At 42.8% G+C, this 22,461-nt stretch overlaps 1 protein-coding gene across 16 annotated transcripts in view; it reads left to right on the forward strand.

Annotated features, from left to right (window-relative positions):
* nrxn2a (neurexin 2a) overlaps positions 1-22,461 on the forward strand; it is a 394,188-nt gene that overhangs the window by 35,699 nt on the left and 336,028 nt on the right. The window lies entirely within an intron of this gene.

Genomic DNA, 22,461 nt, shown 5'->3' on the forward strand with positions numbered 1-22,461 from the left:
TGATATCCTGAAGTCAGACCTATTCTGTATTCATGCTTTCTGAAGATCTTGAGCTGTTTCTGACAACAGTGAATTGTGATTGCACCTCGTAATCTGAAATGGCCGGTGCTGGAGTAAAGACCCTCTCTATATCTTCATCTCAGAGTAATTAAGAGCACTAATAAGGAGGAAGGCCCTGATGAGGCCCATGAGTAGGATCCAGTTAACACTCCCTGAGGACCTTCACCTCAGTCTAACATGATTACACTGCACGAGCGGCGCCTCTCTCCTCAGCCCACTTCTGCATTATCTAATGGGCTGGCACTCTTCGGCAGACACACTTGTGTCAAGTTTGAACTTCCACACTTATCTACAGGGGAGGCCTGCCTCAAAGCCATGAATAATGCATGCTCTGCTCCACGTTCCTCGCTGCCTTGCTCTTCCTCACTTTCCTCAACGTCTCTTGCGAGATCCACCCTGAAACTGAGCCCTCTCCTAATTAAAGCTCCGGATCTGATCGATCATCGGTTGACCGATCCCTGCTGGATGGCTGGATGAATTGATGGATGGATTGATTACAGTGGAGGTGGAGTCGCTGTTCAATGACTTCTCGCTATTGGAAACCTGCGTGCTTTGCCTGCACTTGTTCTTCCGTCGGTTCTCCCCGCCCGTCTCCTCTCACCCCTCTCGTTTTAATGAGTGCTCTGAGATTGTGCCGCCGGTAGAGTTATCTAAACGAGCAGAGTTTCTATACAGGATTTGTTCTAATCTACATCAGACTCCTACCGAGGAGCAGCAGGAGATGAAATGCTTTGTGTAGCGCTTGGTTCCAGTTGGGCGGCAACAGCACATGCTGGAGGGCACAAGACAAGAAACACTAGTTGCAAAAATAGCACCAACTGCGTCCCCATCACCAGCATTTTTCAGAATAAATATTTAGCTGACTGAGGTCACTTTTAAACCTGGGAGCTGTGGATTTGTGTTTGGTCCAAAGGATGGGAGATTTACTGTTTATTTCTCATTAAATTCGTGACTCATCATCTGTTGATCCCCTGTTTCCCCTCTGCTACTAGTTTTCTATTACATTTTGTCTTCACCTACGGGCTTAGGCAGGAGAGGCTACAGTAAGGATTTGTTAGGTTTGATTTGATGCATATTAGATTTGTGTGGAGTTTTAAAGCAGCTGACACAATGCACTGCTAAGAAACCGCTTTGCTCCTTTTCTTTTTAGAGCAAAAAAAAAAAAAAAAAAAGGAATTTTCTGGCACCGGAAGAAATCCTTGGTGTTATTCTTTCATTTGGTGGGTGCAGACATTCTCATGAATTTATATGGAAGTCATGGTTTGTAGCATATTCTAGCAGTGTTGTGTATTCCAGAAGTGTCCGGTACACCATTGGAGTAACAGATTCAATCAATTAATTCCACATTGAGCAATGAATTAATGGTTCGGTTTAGCGAGGATGCTTTTTGAAGTATAAGTGCTGAAATGGCTCGTCAATAATTACTGTTGAATCACAGATCTGTATCTGTTAATCACGGATAGCTGTAATGGAATCTGGTCTGCATGGTGTTTTGGCCGGCGTCCCTCTGCTGTCGCCCAGCCAGTCTCTGGCCCTTTGAGTCCTGCCTTGGATAATGTGGATGATGAGGATGATGGGGGATGACGGTGGGTCCTTCTGTCCGATTAATTTGGGAAGTCGAGCCTGGCGTCCCAGCTCCCCCTGCTTCTTCCCAAGGTCATGTGGCGTAGGTGTGTGGGGAAGGGAGGCACAGGCCGTGTCCTGTAGCTCCAGACCTGGCTGCTCCTGTGTGTGCATATGTGTGTGCGCGCCACATCACCAGGTCACTGTGGAGGGCAGCTCAGTGTCCTCGACGTGCCCCCGCACAGGTGGCCAGGGCCAAGAGCGGAATAATTTATGAGTGTTGGGTCACTCTCTCTTCACAGCCAGGCAGGGCTTGCTGGCTCGCAGCCACACGCTGAATTTATTCCGAAGCAAAGAGGAAAGGAAAGTAGTGCTGGTATGTTTCGCCATTGTGCAGTATTGCTTCGTTGTCGGCCTGGCCGAGGGTGTATGAGCACGTTGATTAATGTCCTAACGTGCCACCGAAATGACCCTGAATAAATGCGTCACCGATTTTGTAATGTGAAGTGCACGGACATTTTGTCGCACCAATTAATCCAGATATCCCAAATAAACCCATGCCTGCCGGCCTTTTCCCAGCATCAACCCAGTGGGAGGCTCCAGAGCAGAGGCTTGGTGAAGCCAGGGAAGGACATTCATGCAAAGTGACAGGCAATCCTCTCTAAACACATCTTGTAGCTCCATTAAAGCACCACGACTAAATGCGCCTTCCCATAGAAGTTTGGACACATGCAGCTGTCCGGCTAAACCGCAATGTCTTGTACATTTGACAGGATATTAAGTAGAAAGTCATGTATGCCCCCTTGAATCATTCACGATAACCACAAAATAGCAAGCTAGTGATGATAGAATAAGGTGAAAAATGGCGGCAAAAGGGTGAGGTTCATTCCCTGCCCCCAATGGTCTTTCTGGGTGATGTAGTACTTAACAGTGTTCTTTTCGTTGCGTTTGGTGGAAATTTAGCAGCGATTAAAACCCCAACCACCAAAAAAGCAGCACACAGGCAGCTACAGCCTTTCACACAAAGTGGGCCTTCAGTGCAAGCTATATTTTGGGAGGAACTAAGTGCAATTGGATATATTTCCAACTACATTTCTGTCTTAAAGCCAATAAAGCTTTCTCAAGAACTCTCTACTGAGAATGTTTATCATACAGTTGCATCTAAACATGCCTCATGGTGCCAGTCATGCTTAATACTGATAAAAGAGTGATAGAGTAAAATACTCTCTTGGTGTAATAATGTTTAATGGCTCCGCCCTATATCAGTATGCATGAAGGCCTGGACAAGCAACACATAGCTATTACCAGTTCCAGCATTAATCTCGAGTTCCTTCTGGGGGATTACACAGGTAGCTCTATTATGTTCATCATGTAATAATAAAAAGAGTTATTAAAAATATACCCTGTCCAACATTTCGCTCTGTGGGGCACTTCCATAAAGGAGAAGAGTTGGCCTGTCCACCACAGTTCACAACTGAGGTTTTGTGTATAGATGTGTGTGTTCCTTGCAGTCAGTAAGCAAGTGTGTTTCATTTTGTATATGTGCACATTGACTGAATACTACATCAGTGCAGCACAGAGCCAATTATATAGTCTGCATCTGCATATTACTATTATCTTTTGTTGATTTTCTGAGTAAAATTAAGTTCAAAGCAACGCAATGTAGCATGTCAATCTTAAATCAGCTTCAAAATCATGTCGATGCTCCACTGTCTTGTGATGGGCGGAATTGCTAGGTAGGACTTGGCACGCTGCTAACTGTAGTATGTATCTTTTGGAGATGCGAACAGGAAAACACTCACATGACCTGGGTAATACCATGAAACCCGAGTCATATTAGTGTAAAATCCAGTAATATTACTGGACCATGTACTGTATCAGTCAGTGAATGTTCTGTGCTTCTCAGGTTGTCCAGAAAAACCGTGTCCTTTAGTGGTGGTTCAAAGCATGAATTACAATTTCTGACTGTAGGGGGAGCCCAGCAGCAAGTTGCTCAATATTTCAAAGTTTTTTTTTTGTTGTTAAGAATAAATAGTTTGACCAGGGATGTTCAGACTTTTGCATAAGGCTGCCCAAAGATGAACATGTTGGTGACACTCTAGCACCTGTCCTGGTAAGACGCCAGACGTATCCATATGCTTGTGGCCTTTACATGCACTTACAAACTTTTTTGCTGCTGATGCAACGTCACCAGGCAACCAATGCACTCGGAGGAAAGTACCAGGTACCCAACTCTGATGCAAAGGGATGTGGGAGGAAAGAGAGCCATCTACCTACACGGGCCAATTGTTCTCTCTCAGGCTCTTGCTGCTGATGGCAGGCAGCATGATGGCATGACCCAGGATTTGAACCAGTGATCTCTCTTTAGTCCGCTGGACCACTCGCACTGCCACATACACACTCTTTTAAATGAATTCAGAAACGTGTAGTGTGAACAGGCCCACAGTTACACATTAGGGCTCTCCTTGACATCCATTCAGTAATAAGACGGGGCGGGACATTTAATCTTTAATCTTTAGCTCCTCCCCGACCTCCAGTGTGCTGCCTTGGCTCTGTGCGCGCTGGCTGAGTCTGAGCGTCCGTGTGAGAATTTGTCTTTCTTCTGGCTAATGTCCTATTAATTTCATGCTCCTGCACCCTCTGAAAGGACCACCTTCCGCATGCTGTTTTTTTCCCCCTTCTCTCTCTCGTTTCCATCCGCCGAGGTGCCTCTAAAGTCGAGTTGCTTTATTAACGAGATTAGGTTTCTGTTCATGCACCCTCGCACGCTCTCCTTTTTTCTATTAGTGGAACAATTGGATACTGAATAGTGCTTTAGCCTTTATAAATTTATTTATTTATTTGTGTTTGCTTAGCCTTAATCCATTTGGACTCGGTGCCTACCTTCATCTTAAATTGGCGCGTGGCACGTTCCCCCATGGCATGTTGTATTTTTTTTCTCCTTCCTTTTTTCAGTTTGATTGAAACTCTAGGCCACTCAAAAACGATCCAAATGGCTGCTGTTCCATTTAGTCGAATCCTCGTGTGTATTTGCCCCAGGGCTTTTAAACGACTTCTGTCTGACTCATCTGATGTGTTTGTTTGCGTGATAGAGCTACAAAATGCTAGCCTCTGTTGCTGGCATTAACCCTCGGACCGTGGGATCATGGAAGCGAGCAGTAAGCGTGTGTGGAAAAATGCGCGGTGTTTCCTTACATATGCAGCGTTATGATGAATCGCCTGTGGCATCGGTGCCGAAAGCTCCAGCTCGTCACCATCCCAGGCCATTAGTCACTGTCGCCAGGGCTGACTTTATGCACTGAATGCTCTTGCTATCTATTCTGTTCACACTGCTTGTTCGTATATATATATATATATATATATATATATATATATATATATATATATGTAAGTGTGTGTGTGTGTGTGTGTGTGTTACACTCTGTATTCCAACCTCTGCATAGTCTGCAAGAGCTCACCTCAGCCTCTTTTTCTCTTCATACTCCCTTCCCCTTTTTTTCTGAAAAATAGTGTGTGCCTCTTGTTTACTTGGCAGTTTCCCGCATTTCAGCCTGTTTATGTGTTTCCAGTGTGTACGTGTGTGCTTCTTGTTTGCTTGGCAGTTCAATGTGTGTGTGTGTGTGTGTGTGTGTGTGTGTGCATATCACCAGCATGCACATGTGTATGTCTGTGAATGCCTGTGCATGTTTTTTTCGTCTCGTGACTGTGTTTATTTTGTTCTTCTGTATGTGTTTTCTAGTATGTGCTTGTGCTCCAGTGTGTATTCTAAACCATTCTAACCCCCCCAACCCCTCCCATACAGGATGGCCCACTCTATTCCCCAATTCTTTTTCTCTCTCTGCTGCGCTCTGTATGTGTGTCAGCCGCTGCGTCTGGCCATGGCTTGGCCTGTGTCAGCACATTTGTGTCTGGAGAGCCTGGCGCGATTGCTCTTCTGGGCATGCTCCCACCCCTCTCCACTCTTTCATCTGCCACAAGCCTCCGGGCTGATCCACTACTGCCCCAGCCCGCAGAGAGCGAATTGGGGGAGGTGGGGAGGGGGCGTACACAGCGCTCAGCGAGCTGGCCTAGGCTGGAAAGAGGAGCTCAGGAGCTCAGTGGGTTGTATGTGTGCATGGGAGGGGGTGGGTTGGCAGTAGAGGGTGAGGGGGTGGGATTGAAAGTGGCTTCAACGATTCCACTTATTACAACTCATTATGCTCTCAAATCAAATGTGGCTGATAAGGTCAAATGTTCTAGCAGTGAGAGGCTGACCTTCCTCTGCTCTGATGCCGGATCACACACGCTTTTAGATGTGGAATTTGCGAAGGCCGGCCGCTCGTGAGGATCTCGGCGGGGGCTATTGAGCTCAAGTACAGATTAAAAAAGGCAATGTATGTGATATTGCTCATAATTGAGACCTGTTATCGTAAGACGGTAGGTTGGAACCCTGGTGCAGCTGGAGCAAAGGGCATTTCTATGATTGGGTTTAGGGGAATATCTGAGACATTAAAATTGTGCTAATTGATGTTTTTCATGTCCCTTATGCACTTACAACTTACATCAAACTTTTAGTAGCCAGGGTCGTTCTATTGTGTGAGTCTGGTCACAAGAAGCCCTGCATTTTGGTGCTGTTAGCTAACGTTAACTAATCTGCCAGCCGTAAACAGTAAAAGCACAGAGTAAATAATTATATCCAGTAACTTGTTGCAAACCCAGTCACAGCACAGAAGTGTAGAACTATTTGCTATAGTACAAACATTTGTTTTTCAAATCTGGAGTGGTTGTGATATCTGCCTTCTAATTTAGTTTGAACGAATGTTGCCTCGCTATCTTGCCTCTGAAAACGTCCCTCACTGCTGTCGACCATTTTTCCTTCTCATCACTGAAAGTCAAGTTAGATTGGCGCATTGTGAGATCGCACAACTGTGATATTCTCTGAGACCGTTTTCATACAGTTGCAACCCTAAATACATTGGGCAATCAGACTTTTGCCTGCTGTGTGATCATTGCCTTTTGTAGGTTTATTAAAAAGCAAATGGAAAAGAAACCGATGTGCTTAGGCTTGTTTTTAGTCATGACTTCAGAGATGGGCTGCCCCTTCAGACCTCAGCGAAGCGAGAGCAAATGTACTATTGCTTGTTAATGTGAATTTGCATGCCAAGTTCACCAAAGTTGAAATTTGATGCAAAAATTAGCACATGAAAGTCATTTGCGCTACAAGTCAGCAACATGAAATTGTCCTTTACTGACAGAAGCCTATTTTGACTGTGGGTTTGGGAATACAATCTGACCATTTAGATTTTAGGCACAGTCATGTTTAATTGATGACCGTCAAGCTCTTCTTTGGTGCTGTGTATCTTTACTTTTAGCAACAGTTTAAGGGTTTTCTTTTGGAAAATGTTCTCCTCATTCTTGCATTTGAAAAGTTTGTTTTGCTAGTGTAATCAGAATTCTCTGTAAGCAGATGTCTGATGAGACTGATGTCTGATGAGATCTGCTGCCACTGCTTTCACTAAAATCAGCCTGAACGTAGTGATGATAACTGTAGTGGCAGTTGTGGCAGATCACACATCAGCTACGTATTGGGTCAGAAAAAAAAAATCTCTCCTGACGCTACGTAATGGACCTATATGGGTCCCAGGACCTACTATGAGATCCACGGCTTTAGAAAACAGTTACATTTGATGTGTGGTACTTGGCACAGGCAATATAGGCAGTTGCCTAAGGCCGCAGCTTGCTGCTTACTGGTGACTGCCCCCAACTCCCCAACAGCATGAGTTCATTCAATTCACAGCGCAACGCAAGTCATTATCTGCATCCTTTTCTTGATTTAGTCTGATCTTTACTCCATGACCTCACTATCACTGCAGAGCTGACTGCCACATGGCTACTAGATCAGGCACCATTCTCCTCTATTCAATGATAACCTTGTATTGTACAACAGAGCAGGGACATGGCTGTACTCTACCAACCTCAAGGGCTGAGGCCATCGGACAGATCCCCTGTATGTCGTCAGGCTTGATTAATAGAGAGGTATGTAGTGGTCTATTTTAAACACAGCCCATTACTGCAGCAAACTGACACAGCCTTCATCAGAGTTATGATAAAGACCAAGCCAATCAAGTACTGCCCTTCCCCTCCCCACCTGTCTTTAAGATCAGTTCAAGTAGACTAGTTTAGTGATGTAATCAAAACCATGATTGGAAAATGACATGTTAGTAAAACTGTTTCACATCTAAAATCAGGATTATTAAAAGTCAGGATTATTAATTCCATTACCAACCATGCAACCCTATCCCACCCCACCCCCACCCCCAAACATGCAGCGTCCTCACATAATATATAATATAAGATAAAAAGATGTTTTGGAGAGCTGATCCAAGTGCCCTCTTGTAAAGCACCTTCAGCCTATCTTCAGGCTTCTTTGCAAGCAAGCTTTGCTTGCAAAAACAACCTTCCTTAATTAAAGCAGAGGCCCTTTGAAATCCAGCCATAGAGAACGGTGGAAAACCATGAATCATTATATTTCCACACTTAACACTGTAGTGAAAGTGTGTGGAATTCTCCCTCAGACTGTAGCCACGTCTCAATGCCAAGGATCTAGCCGAGGAAGCTGCATTTCTCAGCTGTTACATCACTGAATGCCGTCTCGTTTTGTAGGATCCTTCAAATGCAGTCGAGAAATGCAGACTTCATTTCTGAGAAGAACTCAGCTGCTGTATTTTCTTCCAGACCTGTAGTCGCCCCCAATCCTTCACTCGCAGTGCAAAGTTGTTTGAGAAACTGGAAACAGCTGCGAGTGACGTAATTCTCCAGCACCAGAGGTTGTAAAGCAATAAAATGTCAATTTGAATACATTGCTTTTAAAAGTAAAATTTTAATGTACCACATCGTTTAGTAAGCTGTAACGTGCCGGTACAGCCTGCTCACATGTAGCTACTGGACTGAGCACTGAACAGAAGCCTACATTTATCAGGGCTAGCAAGTACTCTCGGCAGTAGCCTTCACAGACACATCTGGTTTGTCGTTATCTGGGGGACTGACAGAGACAATGCTAAATTTGACTTGTGTGTGCGTGTTTGTGTGTGTGGGGTGGGTTGCAAATGAGGGGAGCACCAAATAAATTGTTGCCACAGGTGCCAAATAAGTTAGGGCTGCCATTGCCATTGACGGTTCTTTAAAAAGCCAGTTCTGTAAATGTGATGTGTGAGTAGGCCTGTGCCCGGTGACAGTTAACAGCCCAGAGTCATGGGTAAAACCTGTTTACTGCTCATCATTTATTTATTGATTTGGTTTGTGCAAACCATAGCAAGACACTGGCATTTCTAAACTACAACTTTTGAGCAATTCCGCCATATCTGCACCTGTGAAACTCATTGACTGCTCTTTTTTTGGAGCAGATCTGTGTTAAGATGTGCAGTTTTGTTGACATAAGATTCTGTAGCAGTGGAAGTTCACACATCACATGTTACAGCTATTCTACCTGTTTTCTTGAGTGATTCCATGACTTTAGGTTTGGCCTTATTGTAGAGTTTGGGGATTGCTGTATCAGTAAAATATCAGGACGCTGCTATATCTCAGCTTTAGTGTGCAACATAGCACGAAAGCCCAGGTTCTGAACAACTGAATACGGAAGCAAATCTCCAGCAGTAAAAGTAGCGAGTTTGTGGAGTATGTAATTCGCTTCGTCCTTTCCGAGTTGGGTGGAAGCTTTGACACTGGTTGCTTATTGGTTCTTTGGTGGGCAGCAACAAAAAACGGACTACCAACCAGGGGTCAAAGCTTCCACCCAACTCTAAAGGGCGAAGTGAATTACAAACTCTATCACATCTTTTACAGCCAAGGATTTGCGTCCGTGCTGAAGCCAGACATGCTCCTATACACTAGCTTTAAATGCAGAGGGTGCCAGTCGGATTTCTTACTCATCCATGTTTTGTCTCTGTTTCTGCCTTTTGCATTCCGGCAAGATTACATTACGATAATACGTTAATATTTAAAAAAATCTAATTTTGACATTTGTGAATTGATTCAGAATCATGGTTGTTTGCATTGAGATACATCTAAAACATCTAAATGGTGCAGTGTATGTTTCAGTTTTTATAATTCTGTTCAAATAGGATATAGGATTCATTTTATGGCCAAAAAAAAAGGTAACAGTATACCACAACCACAATTGTGACTCTACAGCTGCTCTTTACAAACAATTTGGCTCTAAAGACTGTGTTTTTTTTTGTTGTTTTTATTTTGTTCATCTCTTGGGCAGTTCCATACAAGCAATAAATAATCAAAAAAGAAGCTAAGCAGTTGAGCTAATCGGCCTCAGACAGTGAAGTTCAATTGTGTGACATTCACAGTTCCATTTTTTATTACTAGAAGATTAATCCTGTGGCCAAATAAAAAAAGAAAGTAAACTACAATCACACCTTCTTAACAACTCATTCATTTGACAAATTTGAGGTTTTATTTAATGCTGGTAGTGCTTTGTCCCATGACCGTTTTAGTGCCCTAAATGACCAGATGAAAATGGAGTCTTTATTATTAGCAGCACTAGTTTACTGAGCAGAAGTCTCAATAGTAGTACTTTTTGTAAGTGCATCAGCTGTTTCTTCTGGACACATTGTCAGTGTACTTTAAGAGATAATGATAATAATACCAATAAAGCACTTAGACAAGCCTTTGACTCTAAAGGCGTTTTCACACTTGTCCTGAATGCACAAGTCCGCACCCTAGACCGATTATGGGCTCGTTTTGGGGGAGGGCCTCATTATCACTGGTTTCCTTTCACGTAGACTTTCCAATTTCAAATGTCACTTTTCTGCACACATTTTTGCAAAATTGTAGGACCTAGGTTCATCACCTAGGTTTATTGCTTTTCCCTATTTTCCTTGGCTAGAAACACTCAAGCAGCAAAGAACAAGCAGATGAGCAGCTGTTCTCATAGGGAAGATTTTCAGCCATGCAGGTTATAAGTCAAAGCAGTCACGTGACAACTCTACACACACAACCCTACGCGCGACGCCTGGAGCGCATAGTTTCCACACTGGCAGCAGACCGCACCAGAGTCCGCTTGAAGCCGTCTCCAGGCCATTGATTTCAGGAGGACCAGAGATAAAAAAAAAAAACAGCTTTCGCAGTTGCAGGAGCAAAACACAGTAACGTTGTTCGAGTTGCGGTACGCGTCTACTGCACACACCGCAAAATTCTCAGTCCGCTTCTTTCGCCAGCACCTCACCGTTCTAATGAGGTATCTTCTCAAGTAGACAACTTTCATTTAAAACGTTCTAAAAAGGCCTTTTTGGATTAAATTTCTGATTAAAATTTCTGACAGTAGTTAAAAAAAATCTTGTTTATTTTTGTCTATTTGCAACATCCAGTGACCTGCTCAAATTTGCATTTTTTTTTAATAATTTTTTTTTAAAATAATTGTGGCAGCTGTTCTGCAGACAGAACTGTGTAGGCACATACTGGTTGTGCACAGACTGTTGCTACTGCCTGATTGGCCAGCTTGAGGCATGTTTACACATTTTTTTGCTGCTGCGCTACTGAAAATGATTAGAGGACTTTCGGATGGCGAATTTGCGTCCAGTGGACACATACCATTACAACGTCATTGTTGTGTATTAAAAGTAGAGCAAAGAGAAAATATTTGTTTAACCGTTCTACATGGTTATTGGCCATTAGTAGTTATTTGGCTACCCGGTTAGACCTGTGTGTGTGGAGAAACCTTTTTAAAGTTTTAAGAATGTTGTGATTGTGTAGGCTCTTGGAATGTCATTTGAAGATTTTACTAAGAACCATATGTCTAAGCAGTGTTTATGTTCGAGTGTACCTGGTGGTTAGATTTTAAGGTTGTTAAATGTCTATGATGCCTTCTGTCATGTCAAGTGCGTCCTACGTCACCTTTTTTCCCTTTTCGTTCGATTGCAAATATGCCAGTATGAACGCAAACCAGCAGTAAAATAATTATTTTCTAATTTTCTTGCTTGGACAGAGAGAACTGCACTACAACTATAAACACACCCTTATTTGCATTTTTCAGTATAAAAACCAGGAATACATTTTTTGACTCAGCATTTGGGGACTTTGCATAAGCTCTATGAAAACAAATCTGCTCTATTCACTGTGTGTTTTGCTAGAAGTCTGCTTAATTAGTTCTGTTTATAAACCGAATCTCCAGCTAAAGTTCTGCTCAGTTTTAGGGCAGTTCCAGACGAGCACAAAAAATGCTTGAATCTTGTCTTAAACCTTGAGTGAGTCGCCTTGAGTGAGTGGCCTTAGTGATTCCCTTGTTTTGCATGCTTGTTTGCCTTGCTCTCAGACACCCACTTCACCTCAGGAAAGGCATTTTAATTAGCTGATTCGATGTTGGAACACGGAAGGGGGTTGGAAATGGTGGTCTGCTGTTAGATATGTTACCAGAAGCAGTGAACTTTATTTTACTGGACTTCAGTCTTTACTTCCTGCCTGTAGCTGTGGAAGTGCACAGTGGGGTGGCGAGAGCTCCACCATGTCACTTTGCCTTACCACAGAAGGAGGTAAATGTACGGGACACAAAGTGAAGAGGTGCGTTAATGTGACTGCCTGTGTCATAGGTGTCACAACCAGTTAGTGCTGACTAGGGGATGCGTTGAGCAATTTGGGCAAGGCGTTTCCAGACAGGCTCGGAGGGCCCAGCCGGCGGTTTTGTGCTGGACGGACAAGCTTGTTTAAAGTCTCTCTCTCTCTCTCTCTCTCTCTCTCTCCCCCCTCACAACTGTGGATCTTTCCTGGATTGATTTCCTTTGCCTTCAATTCGCTCTGGGCCCGATGCTTTTGCATCTGTTGTCCGTTGTAAGGTGTTGAGAGCGCATATTGATCTAATTGCAATGGCAAATGGCTCATTCTCGCCTGTTTAAGGAAACACTGTTGTTGCAGGAGAGATGTGTGGGGAAGTGCTTGTAGTGGAACACAGAGCACGATGCACTGTGTCTGTATATCTCTGAAATACATTTTCATTAATAACAATACAGTACATTCATAAAAATATGTTCTGTAAAACGTTCTTAGAGTGATGCTGTAGAAGAAGCATGTTGGTGTGGGTATCAGCACTATAGAAAATACTGTTAAATGATGGAGGGTATGTACATGCTGTCAGCGGTGGCAGAAGTCTCTGCAACCACGCCCACTGAGTGACAAAAAGACGGCAAGAGTGGCAGCGTAAGCGTTCAGTGTGAATGCCGCTGAAACACACATTGGGAAAGAGCTGTTGTGCGACTGACTGTACAAAGAGATTCGGCAGGAATTCTGAGTTATCCTTTTGCAGACTGCCAAGAAACAAATGGAATCCAGACACTGGATGTGTTTTGAGTGATTATATATTATATTATATTATATATGCACAGTCATATCAGAATATTATCACCACCTACGTAATAGTGGCTTAGATGACCATCCACAGTGGCATATCGATTGCTCTGTACCACTGTTTCCCTCTGGTATGGCTTCACTACAGCAGGTCTGGAACATCCCATGAAGGGTGCTACCACCCACTGCCTAGTAGCCTATTATGCACATTGCGTCCTTAGCAAATGATGCTCGTTTTACTCTCTGCTACAACTAACTGGTGTGCTCACGTATTTGTCCGTATTCAATATACACTGCCTGTTTAGTTAAACCGCCTTTAGCTTTGATAACTGCACACATTCACTTCCACAAGCTTCTGCAATGTCACAGCATTTATTTCTGTCCAGAGTTGCATTAAAGTTTTCCCAAGATCTTGTATTAATGATGGGATTTGGACCCCTGTGCAAAGTCTTCTCCTGCACATCCTAAAGATCCTCAATAGGGTTCAGATCTGGACTCTGTGGTCAGCCAATCCATGTGTGAAAATGATATCATGCTCCCTGAACCACTCTTTCACAATTTGAGCCCGATGAATCCAGGCACTGTCATCTTAGAATATGCCTGTGCCATCAGGGAAGAAAAAATCCATTGATGGAATAACCTGCTCCTTCAGTATATTCAGGTAGTCAGTTGACCTCGTTCTTTGGGCACATAACGTTGCTGAACTTAGACCTGACCAACTGCAGCAACCCCAGATCAAAGCACCACCCCTACAGGCTTGTACGGAAGGCACTAGGCATGTGGTACGGTAGGCATCACTTCAGCCACCTCTCTTCTTACCCTGATGCACCCATCACTCTGGAACAGGGTAAATCTGGACTTACCAGACAACATGACCTTCCATTGCTCCAGAGTCCAATCTTTAAACTTTAGCAAATTGAAGCCATTTTGCTGGTTAGCCTCCCTGACAGGTGGTTTTCTAAAGGCTACACAGCTGTTTAGTCCCAATCTTCAGTTCCCTTCACAGTGTGTGTGTGGAAATGCTCTTACTCTCACTATTTAACATGACTACTGTTTTTTCTACATTTTGACTTCACCACACGTCAAGATATCGCCCATCACAATCATATTTTCCTCTGACCACATTCCTTCCTCAAAGATGATGTTTCCCCACTGTCCTTCCACTTTTTGATAATGCATAATAATGACTGTTCTTAACCTGATATTCATAGTTTTAGCAGTCTCCTTAGATGTGTTCTCTGCATCTCTGCTTGATGCATTCTAATTTTACCCTTCTGAAACAGTTTAACGTCTTTTCCACAACCACAGGATGCGTCTTTCTACGTAGTTGTTTAACAAATGAGAAGCTACTCACTGCACCTGTTGCCATCTTTTTTGGCCATATATTGCATTATCAAACAAATTGTGTATTAGTATTGGCAAAAAGTAGGATTGGTGTATCCTTACTATAATAGATGTTTGAACCATTTCTCCATTTTTTAAATACACATAAAAATCATCTGGTGATAAAAAAAAAATTATTGAATTAGAATAGATTATGCCATCTAACAGGAGACCCTCCTCTACCTGTGCGAAACTGGTAATGCAGTGCAGCATTCCTGTATATCACTCTGCAAGGCAGAAGGTAGGACTACGGCTTTAGTTATGCCTTGCCTGGATGGCTGCCTTATATAGGGCTTCTCTCCGGCCTCTGCAAGTGACAGGGAACAAATGAGAAAAGCCCAGCAGGATTGGAGGAGGCCCTGTGCCGTATCTGTTAGTGCCTTGACCCTCCGTGCCCTGCCCTGCACTTGGCATAGCACTGCATCAGAACCGGGTCTCCAGAGGTCCCTCCAAGCATTGAGCCCGGGCGTTTCTCTTCCGTCCCCTCCTCTGCCCATGGGGGGCTCCATTATAGTGAGTGCTTCTCCTGAGCAGGGGAGAGTATGCAGCAAAAAAAAGAGGCACGATCAAGATTAAACTGTTCCCTGCTCGCCGCAGAATGACAGATAACAGAGTGACACAGCAGATATTTCTAGCATTTATTTATTTATTTTTGTATTTTTTTGCTAACTCTGCAGTATGCTGGAAAGGCTCAACACAAAACACACACACACATACGCATACAGCTCAATGACTTCCTACCAGAGGGGATTTAGAAACAGCAGTATGTGAAATGCGCTGTGCGTCTTCTTTCCCCGAGTGCAGCTTACTGCAGGAGAAGGAGCCGTGCAGCGCTTTTTGTATTTGCCTTTGTCTACTTCACTGCCGACTCGGAACGTAACAATTATGTCCAGCACCTGCGCGATTGAGGCAAACAGGGAAGCTCTTAGGGTATGTGGTAATTGGATCTTGTGTGTTTTAGCCTGCGATTACAGGCTTGACAGTTTATCACTGAGTGGACTGCACAGCTGTCGCTGGAATCGGAAAAACTGTCAGTCAAAAGGAAAGCCCCACCCCCTTGGGTTCTGTCTTCTCCGCCTCGTTCAGTGACATCCTTCTTTATTGTTTATTTTTTCGCACTTGCTGCCAAGCCCAGAGAAGGGGTGTCGTGCTCAAGTTTTGTCTGCTCTGAGCATTTTAGACAAAAGCAATCGTTCAGAGCACCTGCGTAATCTCTTACACATCAGCCTGGCTTTGATGCTTTGAACTGTGCACGCATCCGGCATTACTAATAAGATTTGTGTTTTTATGCATTTTAGTGTGAACTTTATTGCTGCCTCCTGCAGCTTCAATTAAAGCCCCTTACTCTCTCTCCCTCCCTCCCTCTCTCTCTCACACACTCTCTCGCTTTATGTGTCTTGCTCATCCTCTCATCTCATTCCTGACTCATTCCAACTCATATTAAAAACCTCCTTCATTTGAGGCCATCTCTCTGAGGGAATGGATTTACCAGCTTTCCCTCTGTATTCTCCCTTTTATGCGGCCGCTTTTGGATGAGCTTATTTATGAATGCTCGTGAAGATCATATTCTCCCATAACCGCGTCCCCGCGGTGACTCTCTTTACTCCCTCGGCTCTCGCAGAGGCACGCCGTTTAGCAGAGCTGAGTGATCACATGACGACAAGAGGAGAATAGCGGCGCTCTGCTTCTGCAGACGGTACTTACCTTTTAAACATTAAGCGTTTCCACTTGCCAGAGTCCACTGTTGATATTATTTAGGGCTGCAGGGAGTCGCCTTATCTGTTTCATCTTTCATTCCACAGCAATAGTAGCACTATAATTAGTGTAAGGATTAATGGGATTAGAATGCACCACACATCCAAAATGACTAAGCAAAGCCTCAGTACTGTTAGATGAAAGCTGCTGGACATGAGAACGCTGCAAATACACACACACACACAGTGGATATAATAATAAAAAAAAGCTGGCAATGTTAGCAGTCTCTGATATAGTTCCTGGTCAGTGAATGCTCCCAGCAAGTATGGGCAGGTGGTCTGTAAAGAGGGCGGAGGAAAGGTCTAGTCGGGGTCAGCCTGCCGAGGCCAAGTCAAAGAGTTTGCTCTCCAGCGTGTGCTCCCTCTCTTTGAACTCTTCCACCATCGCTCACAGGTGGGGTTTGCCCAATCATCTGGCAGGCTCTGCTTATAGCTCGCTCTCGCTGAGCTCTATACGGTTAAATGAGATTTCAGCTGCATCCCATGCTTTCCTACTGATCTCGCATCCAAAGCTGGGAGACTGGGAGCTATCAGCGGTAGTGAGGGCAGTGCACTGTCCACGGTCCTGATTTCAGCTGGCCTCAGAGGTGGTGGTGCTGAAAGGACAGCGGCAATTGCTGCCAAAGTAGAGGAGGGACATCTAGCTACATCCCCACAGTCCAAGCCCGAGGCTTTGTTCCAGCTTGGGTGGAACTACCTGATGACCTACCTAAGCTAGCTAGCTAGCTAAAGTGCTGGTGACGTAACTCATTATAAATAGGTAAAAGATCATTAGGATAATTGGGGGTATAGCTAACCTTATCAGTAACCATAATATTAAGTGTTAGATTTTATAGATGCAAATCACAATTGTAACTAACTATAACATTAACTCTTTTATTTATTAGATAAGCACAGTTGGAACCATATCAGTACTGGCACATAACTGCTTAATTATATTTGCTTGCTTTTGCTTTGATGTTTAGATTTGACCGGTATTTTAAACCAGATTTTGACTTTATTTATTGAACCAAGAGCGCAGAATGTTTAAACAACACCAGACTACTGTGCTAGAATGTGTGCATTGAATTAATTTTACTACAAGTGTAACTATATAGAAATGTTAGAAAAACCATTAGGGATATCCTAATCAGGTTTTTATGCCCTCCTGATCTGAATCAAGTACTTTTAATGCTGACTGTTGGCCGATAAACAATACAGCCCCACAACTTCGGTAAGATGTCCTATTATTAACAGTTTCTATAATCCGATTTATTCATAATTTATTTTGTTTGGTAGCAACGTTTTTACATATTAGGCTTTAAAGCATGTTTAATATCTATTAATCCAATCTGATTGACCTACTTGACCATTCAGGTCTTTATAGTATGTGTACATTAACATTAACCTCCTCATGTCTGTTAGTGGTGTCAAGAGGATGCCAGAGCAACAAAAGTAATGATTTATTAAAAAAATGCCTGGATCAGCCCTGTTCCCGAGCCACTGGATCAAATTGGGAGATCCCTAAATACCATATAGAAAGATTTCTCTGTTATGCTAACGCTAGACTTAGTTGAGATTTACAACAGGTGTATGCTTGACCCTGGAGCTACTGACACTTACCCTCAGTGGAGCCAGAAATTCTTCTTAGAATGAACATCATTAAGACATATATAAAATAAAATAAAAGATTATCGTTACTGAACAAAATGCAGATATTGTTTATTGTTTCCATATTGGTACATTCCTATGGTGTTGTTAATGTAAGCTAACCCTAACACAGGGGTGTAATTATTCATAGAATTCTTAATTTGGTCCAGTATTTAATGGCTGTGTCTACATTTTTTGGAAAAAAAAAAGTTTAGGAGAACATTCAACATTATAAACATGGAATAAAAGACAGTAGAGGTCAGAAACAGCATAGAAACATAAAACAAAAGTCTAATATCTTAGCCTGCTCAAACACACTGTCTGTGAACTGAAATGCAAACCACAGTAGAATGTGATACAATGTATGTTACGTTACTAGTTATGTAGATTTCTAGCAGACTTGCTATTATGCTCACAACCAGATCCTTCATCCTCCCCAAATGTAAGCCCTAACGTTAAAATAAAGCCAGCTAACGCAGCTTGCTAGCTAGAATCCACCCAAGGTGACATTTACATTTATGCCATTTGTCTGACGCCCTTATCCAGATCGACTTACATTTGAATCGAGTTACACAGGAAGGCGAATGTAGTGCTTGAATTCTTGCCCAAGGACTCTTACTGGTGTAGCGTAGTGTGCTTGCCCAGCCAAGGAATCGAACCCCAGTCTGCCACAGAGAAGGGATTGTTAGTCAAGTCTACCCAAGTCAGGGCTTTGCCCAGCCTGAGGCTTGTTCTGCAGGGCTGCATCTGGATCCTGCTGAAGCAGAGAGCTACAGCCTCTGTGTGAAGCCTCTCTCAAGCACCACCTCATCATTAGCACTCAATTATACGGGCAGGGGGATTTTGAAGTCAAGAATGCACAATGTTGCGTACTGAAGCCATCACAATGAACCATCTGCTGTTCACACTTTGAGGCTGTTCCGGGTTTCGTTTGAGGGGACAGATTTCTCTAGAACTGTCAGTTGTGGTGGGTGGGTGGGTGGCTGAGGAGGACTATTTTTTATTTATTTTTTTTTTAATCACGCAAATTTGATTCAGCTAATTAAAAGGAACAGGGAGAGGAAAGAATGTCAAGCAGAACCGCAATCGTTAATTGAAAATAAATGCACTAATTCAAGTGTGATCTTTAAATATATACGCTTGACAAAAAGACACCTCTTGTATTCAAGACATGTTCACTTGCGTGGGCTTTAATTTTAATATGCTTACTGTGAAAGCGTCTCTAGTCCTCAGATCATCTACATATACATCTACTGCAAAAGTCTGGGCATACATTTGACACATTTTGTCCTTTTATAAAAGTAGTAAACACTTCCTCTGTAGATAAACAGACATAAAACACAATATTTTTCAGCAAATAGTTTAGAAGTCTTTTAAACATAGTCTACATCAAAATTATCAATATGCTTTGTTTGAGGCCCGCCCATGGTTTGGACTCGTAAACTTTATAGCAGCTCAAAGTCTTTACTACCCCTCTTTGTAAAATGCTAACCCTAACCCTTGTAGTTCTGAGCTGTTCTTGGGTTGTCTAGCTGCACAGCTTGTTTCACAATCTATCCACAATTGTTCTATGGCTTTTAGGTCAGGGAACTGTGAGGGCCATTTTAAAATCTTTAGGTGGCTGGTGGATTTTGATATATGTAGCCTTTTAACAGACGATTTGGCATGTGCATCCCAGAGTCTGTTGTATTTTGTGGAATCTGTTCTGCCCTCCACCTGTTCAATATTGGCAATGCCACTGGCAGCAACACAACCCCAAACCATTACAGATCCACCCCCAAGCTTCACAGTTGGCAAGGTGGTGTTTTCATGAAACAACTTGTCAATTTGTAAACAAAATGTGTGTCAGTGTGTCATTTGGCCAAGGATGCCCAAACTTTTGCACAGTGACTGTACATGCTGACCACTGTATTATAAACACAGTTTAGGGCATCTGAAATTTCAAGACCTCCAGTATACAGCAGCGTTGACCTGAGAACGTAGCTCTGAACAGCGCATGTTAAATGTATGGCTAGATATGAGATTGCTGATAACAGAGGTGGAACGGTTAGTTCTGCACCATGGCTACACGGAAACACGTTAGGCCTGCTTCCCTCATCGTTATGCTCCATGGTGAGGTGATGCATCATGCTCAAGGGCAGATAATGACCTTAATGACAAAGATTACACAGAGAGGAAGAGCGAGAGAAAGGAATTTGTCTCGATATAAAATCTCTGGCATAAAGGGAGTCATAATTAAAATGTACTTTATGTTTAACAAGGCCATATCTCGTCGGATTCAAATGAGAAATCCAAAGCAGACTGACAGTGGCTGTGGTATTACTGGAGGGAAACGTTGAGCATAACACGCTGCAGAACGCATCACGCGATATTTTGCGTGCTTATGTAAGATGCCTTCCCGCAACCTTTATGGCAATGTTTCACAGTGCCTGGGAAGAGAACGCCGTGCCCGTCTGCAGTGTTAGAAAAGAAATTAGGGGGACGATATATTTGAATTGGCAAAGGAACTGACTGTCATAGAAGCCAATTTGATCTAAATTGAACTACTTTTCATTCCAATTATTCCGGAAATGTCTCCTCACCCCTCCCTTCCTCCCCGTTTTGTGCACAATGGCTATGATGAACCCACTGTGCTCCTGCGGCAATGCGCAGACTGTATGGAGACATTTAGTCACTTATCCTTTGACTATCAGGAAAGAAATTAAACTCACACAAAACCCCTTTTTTCTCTCCTTTTTTATTCTTTAATTTTCCTTATTTTTCTGATATTAGCTTTTTGGTTAAAATAATAAAAAAGCTCAATAAATCCAGTAACATTTTAAGTATTATTATTATTATTCTCATATTATTGTCTTCTTAGTCTGTCAAGGAGGACATTTTTTGCAATTTGGAGGAAAGTCTCCTCTATGTAGAAGAGGCCCAGTTGCCAGACAGAGAAGTGCTGTTATCACTTTCAAGGTCTTTTGAGAAGTCCTCTTGTGCGTGATCGCAGTAATTAATTAGAGGCAAATGAGAAATTAAGCTGGCGTTTTGTGTGATCAAATTAATTTTTCTCTGCTTGTGGAGTGCATATTGCTTCAGTATCGTTCCCTTTATTGCGCAGGCACCTCTATTTGTCGAAGCTGATGAGGCCGGAGACAGCTCTATAGGCCTCAATCCTCTCTGCTGGATCCTGAGCTTGGTGCTCTGCCACAGCATCCAGCTGTCAGCTCAGCTTTTCTCTCAGCTCCCTAAAGCACAGTGCCATGATCTGGTCCTACAAGGGAGCCTTCCTCATCAGGAAAAGTCCTTCTTTTACATCTCCCTTGATGCCTTTACAGCTATCATTGCTTGCTGTATTGTTTCATTCTTTTTCCTCCTTAAAGGTCTGATATACAACCTTTTATTTTTTTTAGCTCTGCTTGTGGCGATTTACAACGACCATTATCCAGGTTTTGGTCAAAATTATGTAAATATAAAATTAGGATTCTTTCTAGGATCAGCATTTTATAAGTATTTATAAAATACAGCATTCGAAATACATCATATAGCCCAGCATTGTCATGCCTTTATCAAAACCTCTTTTTATATCTCGTATAGTTTTTGGTACTGTGCCTGTAAGATATATGTAAATGACCTCTGTTCTAGCTGTCCGGCATTTTGCCTCTTTCAAATAGCAGTTGAAGTAAGAAGGAACAAGGCTGAACTGTTGTATACTGAATAGGTGGATATACACTATGCAACCGTTGCTTACACACACTCAGCTTATCAAGTCCCGGCAAAGAAGTATTGCCAACAGAATAGGTCTCTCTGGGGCAGATAAACATGAACCTGTTGACACCATACCTAATGGCAGACGTTGGCTAGAGGGGTATGAAGCCCTCCAGAATTGAGCTGTGGAGTAGTGAAACTGTGTTCCCTCAAATTATAGTGCTTCATCCAAAACTTTTGGGATGGGCTGGGGAGTTGTGGTGCTCATCCAACATCCTAACCTCACCAATGCTATTATTTCTGTTTGCAATGAGATCCTTACAGCAATGCTCCAAAATCAGGTAGAAAACCTCCCCTGGACAGTAGGGATAGTTACTCCAACAAACGCAAGACAAACTCTTTACTCAATACCCTTGAGTTCAGAAGAGACAATTAGTGAGGTGGCCCAATACCTTTGTCCATTTAGAGCATGTAAATGTGTTGTGTTAAAAAAAAAAGAAGAATTCAAAATGAAGTTATTTTCCATATATGGACTGCATTAACTGGGGACTGAATGATATCAGTGTTTACATACCGAATACATACTATGTCTTTATTTTAAAGAAGCGAGGAACATTCAGTTTCCCACTAAATGTTTTCCCTGTTTAAGTGTTGTTCGTTTTAATAAAAAGATGCTGGATGGATGAGAAAGGGGTGTGTGAAGCAGCGATCTGTGTTCCCCACCATGCGCAAAACACTTGCCATGAGGTGGCTGGTGAATATTCATCTGTGGTTTGATGGAAATTTGCAAACTAAATGAGTCTGTCAACTGCCCAGTCTATTACAAAGCTAGGTGCCTTAAAGATTGGGTTCATTCTCCTCAAGGACTTTCCAATAGTGGCACTGTTTCCTGTTTGTGTGATTAAACATAATAAGAGATTACAATGAAATAATAATGATCATGTGTATTCCAAATGTTAATGAGTGTGGTGTGTAGTGTGGCTTCAAAGTATATGTGTTTTCAGTGTTTGTTACTATTTGCTAATGCGGATTTAACATGCAATTTGCTTGTGTCTTT

This window comes from Salminus brasiliensis, chromosome 18, assembly GCF_030463535.1.
Source record: "Salminus brasiliensis chromosome 18, fSalBra1.hap2, whole genome shotgun sequence".
Classification (NCBI taxonomy): Eukaryota; Metazoa; Chordata; class Actinopteri; order Characiformes; family Bryconidae; genus Salminus; species Salminus brasiliensis.